The sequence below is a fragment of the Canis lupus genome, chromosome 9 (genome assembly GCF_048164855.1).
Source record: "Canis lupus baileyi chromosome 9, mCanLup2.hap1, whole genome shotgun sequence".
Classification (NCBI taxonomy): domain Eukaryota; kingdom Metazoa; phylum Chordata; class Mammalia; order Carnivora; family Canidae; genus Canis; species Canis lupus.
Genome location: NC_132846.1, coordinates 63,159,677 through 63,182,887, shown reverse-complemented (window position 1 = coordinate 63,182,887; position 23,211 = coordinate 63,159,677). Strand labels below are relative to the sequence as shown.

The window sequence follows — 23,211 nt, the reverse complement described above, 5'->3', positions numbered from 1 at the left end:
TTAAATATAGAAAAAATATAAAGATATATATTTATATAATGTTTTATACACAATTAGGATTATGCTACATATACTATTTTATAGTCTATTTTTTCACTCTATATATGTGTGTGTACAATTATTTTTCCATTTGACAAGTTTTTTTTTTTTTTTTTTTTTTAATTTTATTTATTTATGATAGTCACAGAGAGAGAGAGAGAGAGAGAGAGAGAGGCAGAGACACAGGCAGAGGGAGAAGCAGGCTCCATGTACCGGGAGCCTGACGTGGGATTCGATCCTGGGTCTCCAGGATCGCGCCCTGGGCCAAAGGCAGGCGCCAAACCGCTGCGCCACCCAGGGATCCCCCATTTGACAAGTTTTTAGTGACTCCACAGTGTTGTGCCTTGTGGATATTTTTGAACAGTTGCCTATGGAACATCTGTTTATTGTTTCAATTTTTCATATTACAAATAGAGTCTGCAGCTTTAAAAAAAAACAGATTTATTGAGATATAATTCAGATACCATGAAATACAACCTTTTAAAGTATATAATTCAGTGGCTTTTAGTATATTCGGAATTATGCAGTTATCACCACACCCACAAAAGAAATCTGTACTCATCAGTGGCCACTTCTCATTACCTAATTATTGTCCCCTCAGCCCTAGTCAACCACTAGCCTACTTTTTGTCTCTGTAGGTTTGTGTATTCTAGGCATTTTATAAAAAATGGGATCACATAATATTGTGCTGTTTTGTGCCTGGCTTCTTTCACTTAATATGTTTTCAGGGTTCATCCATGTTGTAGCATGAATCCATGCTTCATTCCTTTTTTGGCCAAATAATATTCCATCGTATGGATATACCACATTTTGCACATTTTATGAATCCATATGCATCAGTTGATGGATGTGGGATTGTTTCTACATTTGGACTATCATCGGTAATGCTGCTGTGAACATTTATGTACAAAATTTGGGGTGCATTTCTCTTCTCATTCCTCTTGGATATGTACCTAGGAGTGGAATAACCAGGTCGTGTGACTACTCAGTGTTTAATGTTTTAAGGAAACACAATTGTTTTCCAAAGTAGCTGCCCTACTCTGAAGCTTCCAGTTGCTTCACAGCTTGTCAGCACTGTATTATCCATCTTCTTGATTCTAGCCATCCTAGTGGGTGTGAAGTGGTATCTCACTGTGGGTTTTATTTGCATCTCCCTAATGACTAATGATGTTGAGCAATATTTCTTGGGCTTATGTGCCATTTGTGTATCTCCTTTGGAGAAATGTGTAGTCAGATCTTGAGCCCAGCTTTAAATTGTCTTTTTTTATTTTTATTATTATTGAGTTGTAATAGTTCTTTGTATGTGCTAAATACAGGTATAGGAGACATGGTTTATAGATGTATGGTTTACGGATATTTAGTTTTAAAATATTTGCTGCCATTCTGTGGGTTGTATTTTCATTTTCTTGATGGTAGCCTTGGGTACACAAATGTTTTAAATTTTGATTAAGTTCAGTTTTTCTTTTCTTCTTCTTTTTGGTTGCTTTGTGCTTTTGGTGTTGTAACTAAGAAACTACTGCCTAATTGAGGTCACAAAGATTTACTCCTATGTTTTCTTCTAACAGTTTTATAGTTTTAGCTCTTACAATTAGATCTATAATCTACTTTGAATTAATTTTTCTATATGGTATGAGGTAAGGTTCCAACTTCATTCTTTTGCATTTGACTATCCAGTGATCAGAGCAGCTTTTGTTGAAAAGACTGTTTTCTCCCTCATTGACTTGTTTTGATGTCTTTGTTGAAATCAATTGAACATCAATGTAAGGGTTTATTTCTGGATTCACAATTCTAGCCTGTATGTCTATCCTTATGCTAATAACCACACTATCTTTATTACTATAGTAATAAAGTAGTAGTATCTTTATTATTGTAGTTTAAGTTATGAGATGGGGAATGTGTGAGTCTTCCAACTTTGTTCTGTTTCAAGATTATTTAGGCTTCACTGGGTCCCTTACATTTCCATATAAATTTTAGGATTATGTGGTCAGTTGCTGGGGGGAAAAAAAAGACACCTTACTGGGAATTTGGTAAGGATTCTGTTGAATCTGAAGATCAGTTTGGGGGAATATTGCTGTCTTCTCAATATTAAGTCTTCAATCCATGAACATGGGATGTCTTCTTTAATTTCTTTTAAAAATGTTTTGTAATTTTCATTGTGTAAGCCTTACCTTCTTTTTGTTAAGTTTATTCCTAAGTATTTGATTCTCTTGGTGCTATCACAAATGGTATAGTTTTCTTAATTTCATTTTCAGATTGTTCATTACTGGTGTATAGAAAATGCAGGTGATTTTTGTGTATTGGTTTCTTATCCTATGACCTTGCTGAACTCATTTAATAGCTAATAATGAACTAATTTATTATTAACTCTAATAATTTTTATGTGTGTGGAATCCTTAGGATTTTCTCTATATAAGTTCATGTCACTTGTAAATAAGATAGTTTTTCTTCTTCCTTTCCAATCTGATGCATTTTTTTGTTGCTGTTGCATAATTGCATTGGCTACAACCTCCATTACAATGTTTAATAGAAATGACCAGAGCAGAGACCTTCTTTGATAGGGGGAAAGCTTTCAGTCTTTTGTCATTAAGTATGATGTTAAGGTGTGGCTTTTTCATAGATGCCCTTTATCAGATTGAAGAAGTTTCCCTTTATTGTTAGTTTGTTGAGTTTTTATCATGAAAGAAAGTTAGATTTTGTCAAACACTTTTGCTAATGAGATAGTCATATGATTTTTGTGCTTTATCCTTCTAATACAGTGTATTACATTGGATGATTTTTCATATGTTAAATCAGCCTTGCATTCCAGAAATAAATCCCATTTGGTCATGGCACACACTTTTGTTTCTATATGTTGCTGGGTTTGATGCACTAATATTTTGTTGAGGATTTTTTACTTCTATATTCAGAACAGATAACTGGTGTAATTTTTTGGTGATGTCTTTGTCTGGTTTTGGTGTCAAGGTAACACTGCTGTTATAGACTTAAGTTTTGAGGTGTTTCTCCTTTTTACTCTTTGGAAGCATTTATGAAGTATTCTGTTAATTCTTTAAACATTTGGTAGAATTCACCAGTAAGCCATCTGAGCCTGGGTTTTTATTTTTAGGTTTTTTTGATTACTCAATTCAATCTATTGTTTATATTAATAGAGTTTGATAACCTTTACTTGTTCTCCACTTTCTTTGACATAGCATCTTTTCATTGGAGCTCTGAGCCTCTTGATCATGGCAAACAACCCTGGTCAGAAAGGAATGATGCTTAGCTAGTTAAGGGGTTTCAGAGTGGATGACTTTGAGGACTAGTCTCTGTTTTCTTGTACAGTAGCACTGGGAGCAGCAGCTCATCCTGTGTTCTACAGTAAACTAAGTGCATGTTGCTGTCAAGGGAAGCAGCACTTCCTATATTTGCAATTGATTGACAAAGTCAGCTAGGTGGATGAGACTTGGTTTTCCCTGGCAGGAAACTGCCAGCCACTACCAGGTTTTAAGCAGAAGGAATGATTTCAGTTTATAAGTAAGAATGATCTTTCTGGCACAAAATGGAGAATTGATTAGAAGGAATTAAAGATTAAAGTGAGGGAGACTGACCTGGGAGGTAAGCTGACTTCGGGCCCTTCCGGTACATCCAGGGGGCCTGACTTCTGCAGGCTGTTTCCAGGATGCCCTAGTTAGTTGGTTTCTGCTGGGTTCTGTCTCTCACCCAGTAGCCCCAGCTTCTGGGCTCTTGTGACTCCATCTGTTCCCTCTGTCCTGTCTAGCTCTGAGGATGTTAGTGGCCTCCTGCTGTTTCAGAGTTCTGGGATGTGATACCATCCTGTTTCTCATTGGTTTCATACCCTTAACGCTCCTTTATCTGAAAGAACTCGAGTGATTTCTTTTGTCCTAGCTGGATCCTGACAGATTTTGCAAAAGCCTGGATTCCAGCAGGCCAAGGAGACAGTGTGCTGGGGGAGTTGCAGTGGGAGGGTGGTTGAGGGGGGAATCAAGATGATTGAAATGTTTAGCTTCACTGGCTGGGCAAGGAAGGATGTTAAACTGGGGTAAGGATTACAGGAGGATGAGCCAGCTTCCCTGGAGGGTGGGGGAAGAGACTGGGTTGGAGGTAAACATGGTGATCCCTTTGTGACCGCAAGGGGGTGCTGTCCAGGGAACCAGTCTGATTCTATGGCCTTTGCTCAGCACATGGGTCTCTAGGCTATGGGTTTGTTGGTCAGGATTTAGGAATTGATTGTGTATCAATTTGGTCACAACTCAGCAGTGGCTGAAGCTCCCTCAGAGGAATACAGAGAGTGATGAAGGCAAGAACTGAACCTGGAGCCCCGAGGCCCCAGGATGTACCAGGGGAGCTCTCCTTAGAGGCAGAGCACCCACCAGGGCTCTGGGATGCTGAAGTGCAGGGGGGGATGCAGATGACACAGAGCTTTTCCCTGGGCTTTACATGCCCTAAAACATACAAGCATTTGTATATTTGTTTTTTTATTTTATTGTTTATTTTATTTTTTATTTTTCTTATTTATGATAGTCACAGGGAGAGAGAGAGGCAGAGACATAGGCAGAGGGAGAAGTAGGCTCCATGCCAGGAGCCCAACATGGGACTCGATCCTGGGACTCCAGGATCACACCCTGGGCCAAAGGCAGGCGCTAAACCACTGAGCCACCCAGGGATCCCCTCATTTGTATATTTGTGGCAGATTTATATTCTTAAGTAGATTGAAGTTAAAATGTGGGAAAAGCAGTAAGTAAACAGTGGCCCAAGTGTCAGGACTAGTCAGTCTGAAGTTTAATATACTATGGAAGATTCCACACTCAGGTAATCAAGAGTGGAGCCCTCCTGCCTCCCCAAAGTCTTCTTTTCCTGTATGACGGAAGCTCAGGTTCTTGATGAGCGCTCCTGCTAATCAAGACAGGTGTAGGCATGGCTGAGCACTTTTTTCAGATTCTGGAGGTCCTGTCCTGGTCTTCCCTCCTCTGTCCCGCCTGTGGTCTGCTCCAGGTTGCCGCTGGCCTGCCTGCCTGCCTGCCTGCCCTCACCACTCCCAGGCCCACTTCCTGCCTCTGCTTGTCTTCCTCCTCCAACTGGGGTCTCCTCCCTTTCCCTGCGAGGAGTCCACCCTGGCTCACATGTCAGTTATAGCCCCGCTAGTTCTATTGTCCACTTCCTTTTTTTTTTTTAAGATTTATTTATTTATTCATGAGAGACACAGACTGAGAGAGAGGCAGAGACATAGGCCAAGGGAGAAGCAGGCTCCTCATAGGGAGCCTGATGCAGAACTCAATCCAGATCCGGAGATCACCACCTGAGCTGAAGGCAGACGCTCAACCACTGAGCACCCAGGTGTCCCCTGTTGTCCACTTCCATTTCTCCTTCTCTTCCACTTCTATTTATAGTTAGTACCATCCAATTTGGCATTCGGCTTTTGTGTAATTATTTATCTGTCACTTGCCTCTCTCAAACTAGATGGTATGTTTAGTTAATTTATTAACCTAGCAAATAATATGAGTGCCTGCTCTGGGTTGGGTTCTGAGGCTGTGTCATGTCTAAACTGTGTTTTGTGTCCCCACATTTGCACCAGGAATAGTGCTTGCCACACAGGGCTACTTGTGATGGGATGGTTCTTTAAACATTTTTCCCTGACAATCCTGGGGTTATCTACTCAGGTAGATCAACTCTACCTGAGTAACACACAACTTGCTTAAGCCAAAGTACAGTGTCTTCATTGTATTCTGAAATCCTCTCCCTTTTAGATAAAAATAGATTTTGGTTTGGGCCTGATATGAAACAATTAATCTTGTCTCTAACTCCTACTATGTTCAGTTTCTGATTGGATTATCCCAGTCTGTGGACTACCTTTCAGGTGGTGGGGCTCTAGAAAACCTGTCTCCATGACTCCTTTTCTTTAAAAGCCACTGACTGGGTGTGCTTAATGCTGTTTTTTCTCTCCTGCCTTATGTGCTAGCTGATGTATTTTTCACTCTTAGGATCTGGGTCCTTACTGCTAGGATCTCCTTGGGGCCTAGACTCATACAAAGCGGGCCAGGTTTTAAAAGATCACTTAGTTCATACTCTTGTTTGATATTTTAAAAACCAGGACTCCTTACTCCTGAGACAGTGCTCACTGTGCCACTACCCATCACTTGGCTTCCATCATTTCCAAACCATGTCTGGTGTTCATTTTCTTCCCCCAAATGTTCCTGATGCTTCGGGAATGAAAAAAGCATCCATATTTGGAAAGCTCCGAGCTCTCTGGGGGCGGGAGCAGAGCACAGACTGTTCTGTGGAGAAGGAGGGTGTCAGAGCTGGCTCTCCAGGCTCTCTCCCTTAGGCTGGGGCTAGAGCAGGAGAGTGGGCAGCTGTGGTCGCTGGGGCTGGTGCTCGTGCTCCCTGGGCAGAGCCTTGACCCGCCAAGCAGGCAGGGGCCCGTGCTACCCTGCAGGATACACCGCAGCCCCACAAGACAGGGAGGGGCCTCAGCTTTGGTGAGCTCCTACTGTGTGCCTCCTTCTGGAATACTAGTGGCAAATGATTAATAACTACGGCATTAAAGACAATTCCTTCTAAATACCATTGTAAGCCCTTGCCCCCTAGCGCCCTTAGTCCCCACAGCAACCCTGCTAGACAGAAGTGGGTAGCTGGGTGGGAGGGGGGTCCCCTGTTCCAGCCCCTGGAAGGGGCGCCCTTTTTCTCTTTTGCTGTCAAGGGCTTGCTTCCTAGATTGGGACTGGCGTGTCGTGTAGGGAGGACCGCCCCCACAGGTGACCTCCAGGGACTGCCGTGTGGACCCCGGGGTCCCCGGGGGCCTCTGCGCGAGCCGCTCCCAGGAGCTCTTGGAGACCTTCCAGCTCCCTGAACAGCACAGACAGCATTCGGGGTTCTTGTTTAAGCAGTGCAGTTCCCTGGTGCTGTGGGCACGTCCCAGAGCCCGCACCCCATAGGCCCCGAGCCAGACCACCTGCTCCGGGCCCCGGGGCCGCCGCGAAGGGGACCACCGCCAGCAGCCGCTCCAGGGCTGCCGCGCCGCCTGCCGCCGCCAGGGGGCGCGAGAGCCGCGTCCTCGCCGGACGCCCGGGGCCGCGCATGCGCAGAGCACGCCCCAGCCCCCAACGCCCCAGCGCCCCAGCCCCCCGCGGCTCCCGCCCGCCCGCGGCCTCCCCTGCTCTCGCCGGGGTGACTCGCCGCAGGCCCCGAAATCGGGGTGGTAGTGAGGTTGCTCGCTGGGTCAGGGGTCGGCGGGACTCCCGGCGGTTCTGGAAGCCGTGCCCCCGGAGCCCCCACCGCGCCCCAGCGGCCCCCTGCGGGCGTCCGCGCTCCCGGGGCCTGGCAGCCTGCGGTGCGGGCATCGCGGGGGGGGGGGGGGGGGAGGGGGAGGGAGATGGGGGATAGAGGGGGTGTGCCCGCCGGGCTGGCAGCCAGCGGTGCGGGCATCGCGGGGGGGGGGGGGGTAGAGGGGGATGGGGAGGGGGCGGGGGTGTGCCCGCCGGGCTGGCAGCCTGCGGTGCGGGCATCGCGGGGGGGGGGGGGAGGGGGATGGGGGATAGAGGGGGTGTGCCCGCCGGGCTGGCAGCCAGCGGTGCGGGCATCGCGGGGGGGGGGGGGTGTGCCGGCCGGGGCTGGCCGCCTGCGGTGCGGGCATCGCGGGGGGGGGGGGGGGGGATGGGGGATGGGGGGGAGGGAGATGGATGGGGAGGGGATAGAGGGGGTGTGCCCCCTGGGGCTGGCAGCCTGCGGTGCGGGCATGGGGGCGGGAGGGAGTAAAGGGGGATGGGGAGGGGGCGGGGGTGTGCCCGCAGGGGCCTGGCAGACTTCGGTGCGGACATCGCGGGGGGGGGGGGGGGGGGGGGGAGGGGGGGTAGAGGGGGATGGGGAGGGGGCGGGGGTGTGCCCGCTAGGGCCTGGCAGACTTGCTAGGGCCTGGCAGACTTCCGTGCGGGCATTACGGGGGGGGGGGTGCGGGGGGGGGGCCCGCCGGGGCTGGCAGCCTTCGGTGCGGGCATCACCGGGGGGGTGGGGGGGGGTGGAGGGGGTACCCGCGGGGGCCTGGCAGCAGTTTCAGCGGCTCCCTTTGGTCGTGGCCAACCCCCCCCCCCCCCAGTAAGGACCCCGCCCAGGGAAGGTGATCCCGGGGGACTGCTCAGTTCGGATGTACCAGCCTTCACGTGACGGTGCCTAGGCCCGGCCTTTAGGAAGGGGATGCTTGCTCATGACCCTCTAGGCATCCCGGGGGCGAAGTCCTGACCTGGAATCACTGACGGCGCCTCCCCGCTAGCGGAGTGCTCGGGGGGTGGGCAGTTGGGCCCGGGGCTCCAGGCTCGGGGTGCCAGCGCCCCTATGTGACCTTGGGCCCCTCAGGAACCCTTGGAGCCTGGACTTCAGCTGCAGAGTGAGCAGAGAAGATAGGGGAGCCAGTTTTTTCCCTTGAGAAGCTGCCTTCCTTTCTCTTTCTTTCTTTCTTTCTTTCTTTCTTTCTTTCTTTCTTTCTTTCTTTTTCTTTCTTTCTTTCTTTCTTTCTTTCTTTCTTTCTTTCTTTCTTTTTCTCTTTTCTTTCTTTTCTTTTCTTTCTTTTTTTTCTTTTCTTTCTTTCTTTCACCTTTAGATCCCTTTAGGGACAGTGGAAAAAAAAAGAAAAGAAAAGAAAAGTCGATGGGTGGAGGGAACAGGGTGAAAGAGGTGGGGCCTGGGGAGCCCTCGCTAAGTGCTGGCTCTTGCCAGTGTGCCAAACCCAGAAAAAGTGGCTGCGGGGGCACAAGGGTGGGAGGAGCTTTGAGGGCAGGGCGTTGGGGGGGGATGTCGTGTGGGCACAAGCCTTCCCACTGGTGATCTCAGGCCTCCTCCCAGCGATGTCACGGTGCTGCCATTGGTGGGAGGCTGCATGCAGTGGAGCTGTTCATCTCAGGTTGCTAGTCAAAGCTTCCTGTTTATATTTAGATGGTGTAAGAAGAGTAAGAGCCCTTTTATTGCCACTGACCCATATTCATATTTAATGTTGGTTGTGTTAATAGGCTCCTCGTTGATTCTCCTTTCGGAAGCAACCAGAGACTCAAAGAGCCCAAAGAGAGTTGGGGGGCTGGAGTCTGAAGGGAAAGTCAACTGACTTTCTTGTTCTACTTTTTCTGGGATGCCTGGTCTGTGTGCGTCCCCGCACATCTTACACTGTTTTGAAAATGTCTTTCTCCTCAGTTGCACTGTAGGTGAGCTGCTCCAGTGAGAAGACTGTGGCCTGTTCTGCAAAGCCCATCCCTTCCCAGAGTGCTGCACACAGGTGGTGCTCAGTGATAATTTTGGAAATGAGGAAAGGACAGGCACATCTGTTAACCGGCAGCCTTCATTCCTTGCTGTAGTTCGGGTACCCAGGGCCTACACTTTGCACTCTAGGGGGACCTCCTAGGATGAGGAGTCTACTTTTCTTAGAAAAGAAACTAGAGCTGAGACCAGAGTTTACATGGCATCATGAGTGGTTAAGACTGAGGATGTGTGCTAAAATGTTAAGTGTGTTTAATTCTGAATGGTGGGGATATGGAGGATTGTTATTTTCTTCTCAGTGCTCTTGTCTTTTTCAGACTCCTCTCAAAAAAGATGAGGTTTGTCGTTGCCCCCAGGAAAGGTGCTTGTTGGTGATAGTAGTTACTATTTATTAAGTACTTACCTCACTGTGTGCCAGGCATGAGCTAGTGCTGTTATTCTTATTTACCTGATGAGGAAACAGAGAGGCTCCAAGACCCTGAACAGTTTTCTCAAAGCCACTGAACTAATAAATGAAAAGCAAGGGTTTTTGAGTCCAGATCTGTCTACTGAGAAGCCCTTGTATTTTCACTTCTTAGTATTTTACCCAGAAGTGTGGCAGTTAGATAGTAATATGATTTTTTAGAACACGGGTTGGAAGTAATATAATTTTGATATTATATAATTATAATAATACTCTATGTCATGTATCAGTTTTGTCCTAGGTATATATACCCAAGACAATTGAAAACATACATCCACACTTCTAATGGGCACTGAGTCAAATGTACAGAATTGTGAATCACTGTGTTGTACACCTGAAACTAATACAACAATGTTACTACACTGGAATTAAAATAAAAAACTTAAGGGCAGCCTGGGTGGCTCAGTGGTTTAGTGCCACCTTCGGCCCAGGGCCTGATCCTGGAGACTGTTAGATCGAGTCCCATGTCAGGTTTCCTGCATGGAGCCTGCTTCTCCCTCTGCCTGTGTCTCTGCTTCTTTCTCTCTGTGTGTCTCCCATGAATAAATAAATAAAATCTTAAAAAAAATAAAATTAAACTTAATAAACAAAATGAAACAAAATAAAGACCAAATGTTAGAACGACAATAAGAAAACATACGTCCACACAAAGACCATGAATATTAATAGCACCATTTTTCATAATTTCTAGAAAATGCAAACAACCCAAATGGCCATCAACTGATGAATGGATGAGTAAATGTGTTATACATGCACCATGGAATATCATTCAGCAATAAAAGGAATAGAGTATTTGGAACTGGATAGAGATGTAGGTTAAACAGTATTGTGAATGTGATAAATGCCATTAAATGTTTAAAAATGGCTTATTTTGTGCTATGTGAATTTCCCCTCAATTAAAAAAAGGAAGTTCTGATACTCCTGATACTTGCTACAAGAGGCATGAACCTTGAAAACATGCTGAGTGAAAGAAGCCAGAAACAAAAGGTCTCATACTGTAGGATTCCACTAATATGAAATACAACAGTACAATCCATAGAGACAAAGTGGCTGCCGGGGTCTGGGAGGAGCGTGGGATGGGGGGGACCTGCCCATGGGTATGGGACTTCCCTTTGGGGTGATTAGAATGTTCTTGAATTAGCTAGTGGGAATAGTTTCACGGCTATGAAAGTATACTACCACTGACTTGTGATTTTTTTTTAAAACAGGTAAATTTTGTGGCATATGTGTAATATCTTAATAAAGCTATTATTATTTTTCTTTTTTTTAAATGATTTTATTCATAAGACAGAGGGGTAGGGGCAGAGACACAGGTAGAGGGAGAAACAGGCTCCATGCAGGGAGCCTGACACGGGACTCGATCCTCGGACTCCAGGATCATGCCCTGGACTAAAGGCAGGCGCTAAACCGCTGAGCCACCCAGGCATCACTCAATAAAGCTATTATTAAAATATGTATGAAAATTTAGCACATGGGTAAAATGCTCCCACTTGGAGACCTTCCAGCCTACTGTTACCTAAAGATAATAGTGGTCTTGAGAATAATCATGGTAGTTACTATTTTTTAGGTGCTTACTATATGTTGGGTACTGTTCCAAGCACATAACATTTTTCTGTAGAAAGTCAGCTGTGGATCGGAAACCAGAGCATCTGGCCCAGAGCTCATGTTCTTAACCACTATATAGTATTGCTTTACATATGGAGACAGATAAATCAGAGACATGAGAGAATATAATGAAAAAGCTAAGAACAAAAACTCAAGTAAGAGGATCTGGTTGGAATCCTAGCTCTGTCACTTACTAGTTGCATAATCTTGGGCAGGCTACTTAATAGCACAGGGATCAGTTCCCTCATCTCTAAAATGGAGTGATAGTGAATACTCTCAGAGCATTTTTGTGACGGTCAGGTCACTTATGTCAAACTCTCAAAAGTGTCTTATGTGTAGCTAGTACTACATGTTGTTACTACTATCATGTCGTTACTAAGTAGTGACTTAATGAGCATAAGTTCAGATTGCACACTTAGCAGTGAACATTTCAGGTTGACTTAGCATCTCATCTGTTCACAGAATTATGGAAGGTCATTGAATGATAATCTGTTCTAGCAGGTGAATGTCTGATTCAGGATCTGGCATCTTCTTTTAGGAGTGGTGTGTGTGTGTGTGTGTGTGTGTGTGTGTACATGCACATTTTCTTTTTTTTTTAAGATTTATTTATGTATTTATGATAGACATAGAGAGAGAGAGGCAGAGACACAGGAGGAGGGAGAAGCAGGCTCTATGCTGGGAGCCCGACGCGGGACTTGATCCCGGGACTCCAGGATCGCGCTCTGGGCCAAAGGCAGGTGCTAAACCGTTGAGCCACCCAGGGTTCCCCACATGCCCATTTTCTAAGAAGAAGATGGTGACTCTGGCAAGACAACAGTTTCCAAAAGCACCCAGAAGGGGCCAACCAAGGCTCCCAGCCTAGAGACCACTAAAAATCAGAGAAGCTCTGGATTGACAGGGACTTCATAGGAAGTCTGGGCCAGCTGCCCCCATCCCTGACCCCCCTCCCCCCACCATCATTTTGTGGTTTCCATTGGTTTTTGCTCCTCTCTATACCCTATACTGTGGCTTGTCCTTCCACTGAGTTGAGTATATGTGACACCTGTGGGAACCTGGCCATCTTAGAGGTGACAACACAGGGCCAGCAGTCTAGAGCTGCCTTTGCCAAGACTTTGCTTTAAAGATCTCAAATCTCTTTTCCTGAGTTTCTTTTCAGCCTTGGAAATTGAGATCCCTAGAAATTGTCTTACTGTCTTTGAAATCCATACCACAGGACTGGGTTATCAGAGACAGGGTATTATAAATGAAGTTTTTCTGGTACTTCCAATTATAAAGTCCCTCATGGGTCATGTTACAGCAAAGCATCAGAGTGTACCTGTCCTGAGTCTGGCTTCCAGGGATGTGGTTAAGATAAATGTGGAAACAATGCCTAATGTTGTAGCACATAGTCCATATATTTTATAGCCCTTTCATCATGTTGCATAACTTTGGAAGAAATTAATTCCTTGTTCATTTTAATGCGATTAAAAACTTCAAAATATTTGTTTTGGCTGTTAGTCCTCTAAAGTTATACAGCTCAAGCTGGTATCCCAGTAGTTGAGCCCTTCCTGATGCAGACAAGGAGCGGGAGGCCAGTGAGCCACAGAACTGGTACAGCTCTGGGTGGGAGCGATCACTGCCTTTGGGCTCCAGACTTTGACTTCTGTGCCTTTACAATTTGAAACCCATTTTTATTGTCATTGCTCTTATCAGACGCTGAATATGCTGTCAGCAGCTCAGTGGGACTGGATATTATGAGAAGGGTTTGGTGGTCAGATAGACCAGGGGTCAAGACTTGGCTTTATCATTTACTAGCTGTGGAGCCCAAAGGTCAGCCTTATCTGAAAGGTGCTGTTCACACCTTCCCTGCGAGGTGGCTGTGGGGATTATAAATGGTGCATGTCAAACCCCAGGCAGAGCTCTGGGTGCAGAGGAGGCCTTGATAAATGAACCCTTATCATTATTGAAACTGTTCAGCCTTCCATACCCAGATCAGGCTCCTCATTCATGGTTCTCAAATGTGAACAGTCCTGCAAGAATTTTGGGGTGATTACCCCTCCGTGATCACCAGAGGTTTGGCAGTGTGATGGACAGCTTTCCACTTCCTCAGCCAGACCTCCAGCTATGCAGAGCCCTTGGGGGAATAAGGTGGAGTTCCCTTCCAGAGACAAGGGAGACTAGCTTGGAGGGAAATAAAGGGCGGGGAGTCCAGGGTGCCGTGGGAAGTTCTCTACCCACATCTCGATAGAATGATTCAGAGGCTGCATACGTTTGAGCTTTTGACAGTGTCCAGGGTCCTCAGCCTGTCCCCAGCCACCTAGTGCCCCCTCCCAACTGTGATGTCCCCCTGGTCTGCTGGTGTCTGTACGGCACTCCTCCTGCATCAGACATAGTAGTGTTTGTTTCTTCCCTTGGGTTACTACTACCTGGGGCAGGATGCATTTGCCCCAGCTCCTGGGCCTTCTTATAGTTTCCTTCTGGCCCCTGTACATACCTTCGGCATGTCACTTCACTTTTCTGGGATTTTCTTTCTTTTTTTTTTTTTTTTTTTAAGATTTTATTTACTTATTCATGAGAGACACAGAAAGAGAGGCAGAGACACAGGCAGAGGGAGAAGCAGGCTCCATGCAGGGAGCCCGATGCAGGACTTGATCCCAGGACCCCAGGGTCACACCCTGAGCCGAAGGCAGATGTTCAACCACTGAGCCACCCAGGTGCCCGAGATTTTCTTTTTCCCCAAGATTGGAAGGAAGATGGTCCTATTAAACAGGACCATAGGCCACTGTCCACGGAAGAGCTTTGAAAGCAGTCAGTCTGGTGTGATCTACGTGCTTTTCTTATAATTAATTTATTTAAATGTATTACCCTTCCTAGGAAGGACCTTTCAGAAGTGAGCTTACCTGTGGGAATTCCCTCCTGGGGCAGGAGATACATTTTGGGGTCAGTTGGCTACTCAGCATTCTTTAAATCCTAGCATGCAGTCTGCCACTGTTTTCATCCATGCTTTAAAGTTGACCATGATGCAGGGCCCGCGACCATTTGATTTCTACCCTTTGTATGCAGCTTTGATTTGGTAGGTGCAGAGCTTATCAAGATGTGCATCAGGAATCACTGTCACACCAGCTATTTGTCAAGCCTGTTTTTCACTTTTTTGGTCAGGCATTTCTCTGGAAAAAAGAAAGGGACTAAAAACATTATTGATGATAGCTTTCCAAACTGACAAGGTGTCATCTGACATTTTAATGGGGGCCAGTTTGGGAAATGACCTCAGGGCTTGCTTCTCAGACAGTGTTGATCTGATCCCAGACGCTTGAAAATTTATAGTCTAGTCGAGAGGTCCTTTAAGTAGCTTTTGACAGAGAATGAAATATTCTGGAACTGAGCTGCAGAGCCACGAATTGATGGTGGTAAATCAAGGCTCTGCTATTGCTCTGGGATGTGCCCAGTGACACATGGAAAGAATGTCATAGCATTTGGTAGAAGGAAAGGAATAGTGTTTACCATGAAGGGCCCCCTATCTAAGAATGGACTCCTTGCCAAGGACCCATGTGTCACCCTAATCCTTGTTTGTCCACGTATCTCCCCAGTTAGAACACAGGCCCACGGAAAACACCAGTCTCTCCCCACAGTGGAAGTTTTCATTGTGTAATGAGTTGGATGTTCTTACCAACTATGCATGTGGATGGATCGCAGCCCTAGATGACTGGATTTCAAATATCTCAGACCTCCAAATACAGATGGTAGACAAACTGTTGAATTAGATTTGGCTTTTCTTTGATTTAGGGGGCCTGGCGGGGCCCTGAGGGCCTTGGTCATCTTCAGGAGCATTGGTGGTCAGGGGCCAGACTGCAGTGAGAGCAAATGCCAAAGAATAGACTCATTTATTTCTCCTGGCCCTTTGACACACTCTGGAGAATTTTTTCTTTATATTAAATTCCTGATATTGACTTGCACATTATTTGGTTATTTCTCATACAAGCAGAGGGCAGATTATGAAACAATTTATCTCTTTTTGTTGTTTTCTAGTGGTTTAAATTTTGCACAAGTGAGCACTCAAAGCACATTTAGGAAGCTCCAGTCAAGTGCACGCTTCTGGGTCGTTTTAGAGCTGTTCTGCCAAATGGTAAATTTGTCCAGTTTTGTTTGGTTTTGGAATATAAGACGATTTGTTGTGATAGTAATAATATCTTAATAATAATAGCAAACCCTTGTTGAGTACTTTATATAAATAAACTCGACTAATACTCCCATTAAATTTGTTCAGTTTATCTTGAATTCGCCTCCAAAGAAAATTTCAAGAGGTCATAAGAGAATTCACACTGGAGAGAGGCGCTTAGTGATTTTTTAATTTTTTTTTTTTTTTTGGCAACTGCATAAACAAATTTGGCTCTAAATGGGAAGGGAATGAATATTGAGCATCTAGTAGTGGAGGGGCATTAAAATAGGTATTAGAACTGTATTCCTCCCGTTTAAAAATTTAGTAGAGACATGGAAGGTAAAAATAGACATAAGTCAAGTTTCTAGAAATGAAAACTACAATGTCTGAGATGTAGAATAGACTGGATGTGATTAATGGCAGATTAGACATTGAAGAAACCGATAAACTTGAAGGCAAGTAATAGAAACTATCTATAATGAAATAGAGAGAAAGATATTCTTTGTAAAGAGTGGAGAGAGCATAAATGAGCGATGGGATGACTCTAAGTGGCCTAATATGTATGTAATTGGAGTCCCCTAAGAGGGGAGGGGCGTGTAGATTAGAAATTTTTGAAGAAATAATGGCTGGACATTTTTCAAATGTTATGAAAACTATAAAGCCTCAGATCTAGAAGAGCTCAATGAAGCCCAAGCACAAGAGACATGAAGGAAGCCGAATCAAAACACTTTCATAATCCAAATTGCTCACAACCAGTGATAAAGTGAAAATCTTAGTAGCAGCCGGAAAGAAAGACACACTACATGCAGATGGACACATATAATGGTGACGGTAGATTTATTATCAGAAACCATGCAAGTGAGACTATAGTGAGGGGATACCTTTAGAGTGCGGGATGGGTGGGGGGTGAACTATCTGCTCTGAATTCCATACCTAGTGACAATATCTCTCAAAAATGAGGGCCAAGAAAAGCCTTTTTCAGACATAACTGGCTGAGAGAAACCATCATTAGCTGGACTGCAACAATAAGCAATGTTAAAGGAGTCCCTTTAGGTAGAAGGAAAGTGATACAGTAAAGAAATACGAATCCACACAAAGGAATGAAGAGCGCTAGAAGTCACAGCTCTATTGATGGCTGTATGAGTTCTTCCTTATTATTTAAATGTCTATAAAAGATAAATGATCATTCCAATGAAAATGATAACCATGTAGGGTGGAACTTATAATCTATGTGAAAGTAAAATGTACATAATAAGAGGATAAAGACTGGAAGGAGAGAAATGGGAGGATGCGATTGGAAGGGTGTTGTGCTATATGTGACATGGCGTACTGTTGTTATGTCGTACTGTCAAAGTAGACCATGAGGAGTTCAGCCCTAACGCAACCACTGACAGTTCCTCTCAGAGATGTCAATACCCGTTTCCATCCTTGATGGAACAAGTACACAGTCGATTGGTCAGTGAAGACAGAAGACCCTGGCACAAAACAGTCTACCAATTTGACCTCATTGACATTTATATGACACTCCACCCAACAACAGAATACGCATTCTTTTCGAGGGTGATGGAGTATTTACCAAGATTGACCATAATCTGGGCCAGAAACAAGTTTCAACATGTTGGAAAGGTTCAAGTATGTTCTCTGACCTGTGTCAACCCTTAGGTCAGTGATTGACTAGAAAGACTCGCAGAGTTCAGAAAAGCTGTTATACTCATGGTCTCAGTTGATTGCAAAAAAGGCTTCAGGTTACAATACTTAAAGGGAAAGGTGCTCAAGGTGGAGTCCAGGAAAGACCAGGCTCAAGCTTTCAGTGGCCTTCCTCCACTGGGCTCAAGTGGATAGCACTTAATTCTCCCAGGAATGATGGGGGACAACACTTAGGGAGTATTGCCAGTCAGGGAAGCTCACTCATACCTTGGTGTTTTGGGTTTTTACTGGAGTTTTGTCATGTAGAAATGGAGTGCTCCTGGAACTAACCTTAATTATTCAGTGTTTAGCACTTCCAGAGTGTGATACAGTGTGGCCCAAGACCTTCACCATAAATCACATCATAAATATAACTATCTGGTATGGCCTGAGGCCCCAGAAATACAAAGACACTTATATGAGGTGGGATATTCAAGGGCTTAGAGGATGTTCCCCAAAAGCTGCACAGGAGTCAAACCTTTCTTTGGAATGTGCCTCTTACTGCACAGACTATAATAGAATTAATTTAGGAATCAGTGATAGGAAGATCCCCAAGTATTTGATAACTATTCATTCCTTTTTAAAATTTTTAATTTCAATTCGATTTTATTAACATATACTGTGTAATTCAGTGATTCATCAGTTGCATGCAACACCCAATGCTCATTACTTCAGGCACCCTCCTTTTTTTTTTATAATAAATTTATTTTTTATTGGTGTTCAATTTGCCAACATACAGAATAACACCCAGTGCTCATCCCGTCAAGTGCCCCCCTCAGTGCCCATCACCCATTCACCCCCACCCCCCGCCCTCCTCCCCTTCCACTACCCCTAGTTCGTTTCCCAGAGTTAGGAGTCTTTATGTTCTGTCTCCATTTCTGATATTTCCCACACACTTCTTCTCCCTTCCCTTATATTCCCTTTCACTATTATTTATATTCCCCAAATGAATGAGAACATATAATGTTTGTCCTTCTCCGACTGGCTTACTTCACTCAGCAAAATACCCTCCAGTTCCATCCACGTTGAAGCAAATGGTGGGTATTTGTCATTTCTAATGGCTGAGTAATATTCCATTGTATACATAAACCACATCTTCTTTATCCATTCATCTTTCGATGGACACCGAGGCTCCTTCCACAGTTTGGCTATTGTAGGCACCCTCCTTAATGCCCATCATCCAGTAACCCCATCCCGTCACCCACCGCCCCCCCAGCAACCTTCAGGTTGCTTCCTGTAGAGTCTCTTATGATTTGCCTCCCTCTCTGTTTTTGTCTTATTTTATGTCTCCTTTCTTTCCTACATGTTTATTTGGTTTGTTTTCTTAAGTTCCATATATGAGTGAAATCATATGATATTTGTCTTCTCTGACTTATTTCACTTAGTGGAATACCCTCTAGTTCTATCCACATCATTGCAAATGATTTCATCTTTCTGATGGGTGAATAATATTCCATTTGTGTGTGTGTGTGTGTATATACACTGTGTGTGTGTGTGTGTGTGTGTGTGTGTGTATGCTGCATCTTCTTTATCTATTCATGTATCAGTGGACATCTGTGCTCTTTCCATAGTTTGGCTACTGTGGACATTGCTGCTATAAACATTGGGGGGGAGGTGTCCCTTCGAATCACTATGTATTTATCACTTTGGATAAATACCCAATGGTGCAATTGCTGGGTCATAGAGAGTAGCTCTATTTTTAACTTTTTGAGAACCTCCCCACTGTTTTCTAGAGTGGCTGTACCAGTTCGCATTCCCACCAATAGTGTAAGAGGGTTCCCCTTTCTCCTCATCCTTGCCAACATCTGTTGTTTCCTGAGTTGTTAATTTTAGCCATTTTGACCAGTGTGAGATGGTATCTCATTGTGGTTTTGATTTGTATTTCCCTGATGCTGAGTGATGTTGAGCATTTTTTCATGTGTCTTTTGGCCATTGTATGTCTTCCTTGGAGAAATGTCTCTTCATGTCTTCTGCCCATATCTTGACTGGATTTTTTTTTTTAAGATTTTTTTTTATTTATCTGAGAGAGAGAGAGAGCACAAGCAGGGGGAGGGCCAAAGGGAGAAGGAGAAGCAGACTCCCCACTGAGCAGGGAGCCTGATGCTGGGTTCAATCTCAGGACCCTGAGATCATGATCTGAGCCGAAGGTGACCACTTAACCGACTGAGCCACCCAGATGCCTGTGGATTTTTTGTTTTTTGGGTGTTGAATTTGATGAGTTCTTTATAGATCTTGGATACTAGCCCTTAATCCAATGTGTCATTTGCAAATATCTTCTCCCATTCTGTAGGTTGCTTTTTAGTTTTATTGACTGTTTCCTTTGCTGTGCAAAAGTTTTTTATTTTGATGAAGTTCCAATAGTTAATTTTTGCTTTTGTTTCTCTTGCCTTTGGAGACATGTCTAGCAAGGAGTGGCTGTGGCTGAAGTGAAAGAGATTGCTGCCTCTGTTCTCTTCTAGGATTTTAATGGATTCCTGTCTCACATTTAGGTTTTTCATTCATTTTGAGTTTATTTTTGTGTAGGTGTAAGAAAGTGGTCCAGTTTCATTCTTCTGGATGTGGCTCTGCATGTGGCTGTCCAGTTTTCCCAACACCATTTGTTGAAGAAACTTTTTTCCATTGATATTCTTTCTTGCCTTGTTGAAGATTACTTGACCATAGAGTTGAGGGTCCATTTCTGGGTTCTGTATTCAGTTCCATTGATCTGTGTGTGTCTGTTTTTTTTTTTTTTTTTTTTTTTAATGTGTCTGTTTTTGTGCCAGTACCACACTGTCTTGATGATCACAGCTTTCTGATATATCTTGAAGTCAGGCATTGTGATGCCTCCAGCTTTGATTTTCTTTTTCAACATTCCTTTGGCTAATTAGGGTCATGAATAAAAGAGGAGAAATAAAAAAAAAATAAAGAGGAGAAATAAAATCATAAATAAACAATGTATTTCTAAAGAAGCAATAAAAAGTTAAATGAGTATTGGGAAATGAATGAAAATGAAAACATATTTGTAGGATATTGCTAAAAGAGTACTTAGGGAAAAATTTGTGACTAAATGCTTATATTAGGGAAGAAAAAAGGTCTTAGATTTATACTTTTGTATCCACCGTAAGAAATGAGAAAAGGAAGAATAAATCAAATCCTGTGTATGCAGAAGAAAAGGAGTAATACAAATCAGAACAGAAATAAATAGAAAACAGGAAAATAATAGAGATAAATTGGTGAAACCAAATCAATGAAATCAACAGATCTTTATTGAGAGTTTCAAGAAAAGTGATAAACCATTAGCCAGACTATTTCAGGATAAAAAGAGAGAATACAAGTTGCCTAAATCAGGAATGAGACAGATGCCATCATTAGAGATTCTATAGATATTAAAAAGATCAGGGAATATTATAAAAAACACTATGTCGATAAATTTGACAACTCAGAAGAAATGGACAAACTACTCAAAAGATAAAAACTACCAAAGTCACTTAAGAAGAAAGAGATCATCTGAACAGTCCCAGATCAAAGATATTAAATATATAGTTAAAAAGCTTCCCACAAAGAAAACTCTAGGTCCAGATGGCTTTCCTGGTAAATTCTACCAAAAATTTAAGAACAAAATAACAATTCCACACCAACTCCTCCTGAAAATTGAAGAGGAGGTAATATTTCTCAAGTCATTTTATGAAGTTAGCATTTACACAAATACCAAAACCATTACAGAAAAACTACAGACAGATATGCTTCATGCATGTAGATGAAACACATTTTAAGCAAAAATTTAACATTAGTCAAATCTGACAGCATAAAAAAGGTTAATATATCATGGTAATTGGGGTTTATCTCAGGAAAGGAAGTTTGTTTTAATATTTGAAGATCAGTCAGTGTAATTCACCAGTTGAAAAAACTACAAGAGAGACACCTGGGGACTCAGTTACGCATTTGCCTTCAGCTCAGGTCATGGTCCTGGGATCAAGCCCCAGATTGGGCTCCCTGCTCAGCGGGGAGCCAGCTTCTCCCTCTTCCTTTGTCCTCCACTGCCACTCATGCCTGCTCACTCTCTCTCAAATAAGTAAAATATTTTTTTAAAAAAAGAACGAAAAAAAGCCATATGGTTATCTCAATGAACAAAGAAAAAGGATTTGAGAAAATCCAGCATCCATTCTTGATATAAACTCAGAGCAGAGTTGATGTGTAAGAGCTTCTCCTTAACCTGATAAAGGGCATCTGTGAAATACTCACAGTTAACATCAAACTTAATGGTGGAAAGACTGAGTGCTTTCTTCGTAACAGAAATGAGATAAGGATGTCTGTCCTCACCATTACATTCAACATTGTGCTGGCGGTTCTTGTGTAATAAGGCATAAGGCAATACAGAGGAATAAAAGGCACCTGGATTAGAAAGGATGAAGCAAAACTGCCTGTATTTGCAAACATGATTGTCTTGTATACAAATTCTGAGAGAATCCACAAAAATGATGGGTGAACTAATAAGTAAACTTAGCAAGGTTACAGAATTCAAGATCACTATTCAAGAATCTATTGTATTTTTTAAGGATTTACTTACTTATATTAGGTGGGGACGGGGAGAGGGAGAGACAGACTCTTCAGCAGATTCCACTCTGAGGGAGGAGCCTGGCACAGGACTCTATCCTATGACCCCGAAATCATGACCTGAGCCAAAATCAAGAGTTGGACACTTAACCTACTGAGCCACCCAGGGACCCACAAAATCTATAGCAATGGACCAAAGAGAATTGAAATTAAAATAATACCGTTTGCAACACTATAGTAAATATGAAATACTTAAGGGTAAGTCTGAGAGAAAAGGTTTGCAATACATGTATACTGAAAACGACAAATCATTACCAAGAGATGTTAAAGACCTACATAAATGAAAGGGCGTGTTGTGATCTTGGGTCAGAAAGCTTGATATTGTTAAAATGCCAGTTCACCCCAAATTGATCTATAAATTCAACATAATCTCAATCAAAATCCTAGCCAACTTAAAAATATATATATTGACAAGCAGATTTTATATAGAAGTGTAAAAGACTATGGTTAGCCAAGAAAACTGATAAATGAGAACACAATTGGAACACTAACACTACTTTCAGATTTATAAAAGTACAGTAGTCAAGAAAGGGTGATACTGGCATAAATATAGACAAATGGCTCCTTGGCACAGCATAGAGAATCCAGAAAAAGACTCAAATGTAGATATGTCTATCTGATTTTTCACAAAACTGCAAAGGCAGATCTTTGATAAGTAGCACCGGCACACTTGGGTATCTATCTGTAAAGAAGTAAGCTTCGACCTCTACCTTGCAACATGTACAAAGTTATTTTAAAATGGATCATAGACCTTGATGTAAAATCTAACCCTATAAAAGTTTTATAAGAATATATAAGAAAAGAAACCTCAGGTTGAGCAAAGATTTCCTAGATATGAAGTTCAAAGGACAATTTAGAAGAGAAAATACTGATAAATCTGACTTCATCAAAATTTAAGATTTCTAGTCTTCAAAAGACATGTTAAGAGAATGACAAAACTTCATGGATGAGAGAAAATATTAGCAAATCACATATCTGATAGAAAAGTTGTATTCACAATATATAGAGAACTCTCAAAACTCAGTAATAAGAAAACAACCCAATGAAAATGGCTAAAAGATCTTAATAGACATTTCACAAAAAAAGATATATGGGTAACAAAGAAGCACATGAAAAGATGGCCAGTATCATTAGTCATTACAGAAACGGCCATTAAACCACAATGAGATACCACTTTACACCCACTAGGATGGCTATTATCAAACTGACAATAATGAGTGTTGGCCAGCATATGCAGAAATTGGACCCCCCCCCCCCATAAATCGCTGGTGGGAATAGTAAGATGGTATTGCCACTTTGGAAAACAGGAAAACAGTTTGGTATTTCTTAAATAGTTAAAAATAAATGTATTATCTGACCTAATAATTCCACTTCTAAGTATATACCCATTAAAAGAGAATTAAAAACATATGTCCACACAAAAAATTATGCATGAATGCTCATGGCAGCATTATTC

At 43.1% G+C, this 23,211-nt stretch overlaps 1 protein-coding gene across 6 annotated transcripts in view; it reads left to right on the top strand.

Moving 5' to 3' along the window:
* Positions 1 to 23,211, top strand: part of TTC7B (tetratricopeptide repeat domain 7B) — a 250,588-nt gene that overhangs the window by 40,628 nt on the left and 186,749 nt on the right. The window lies entirely within an intron of this gene.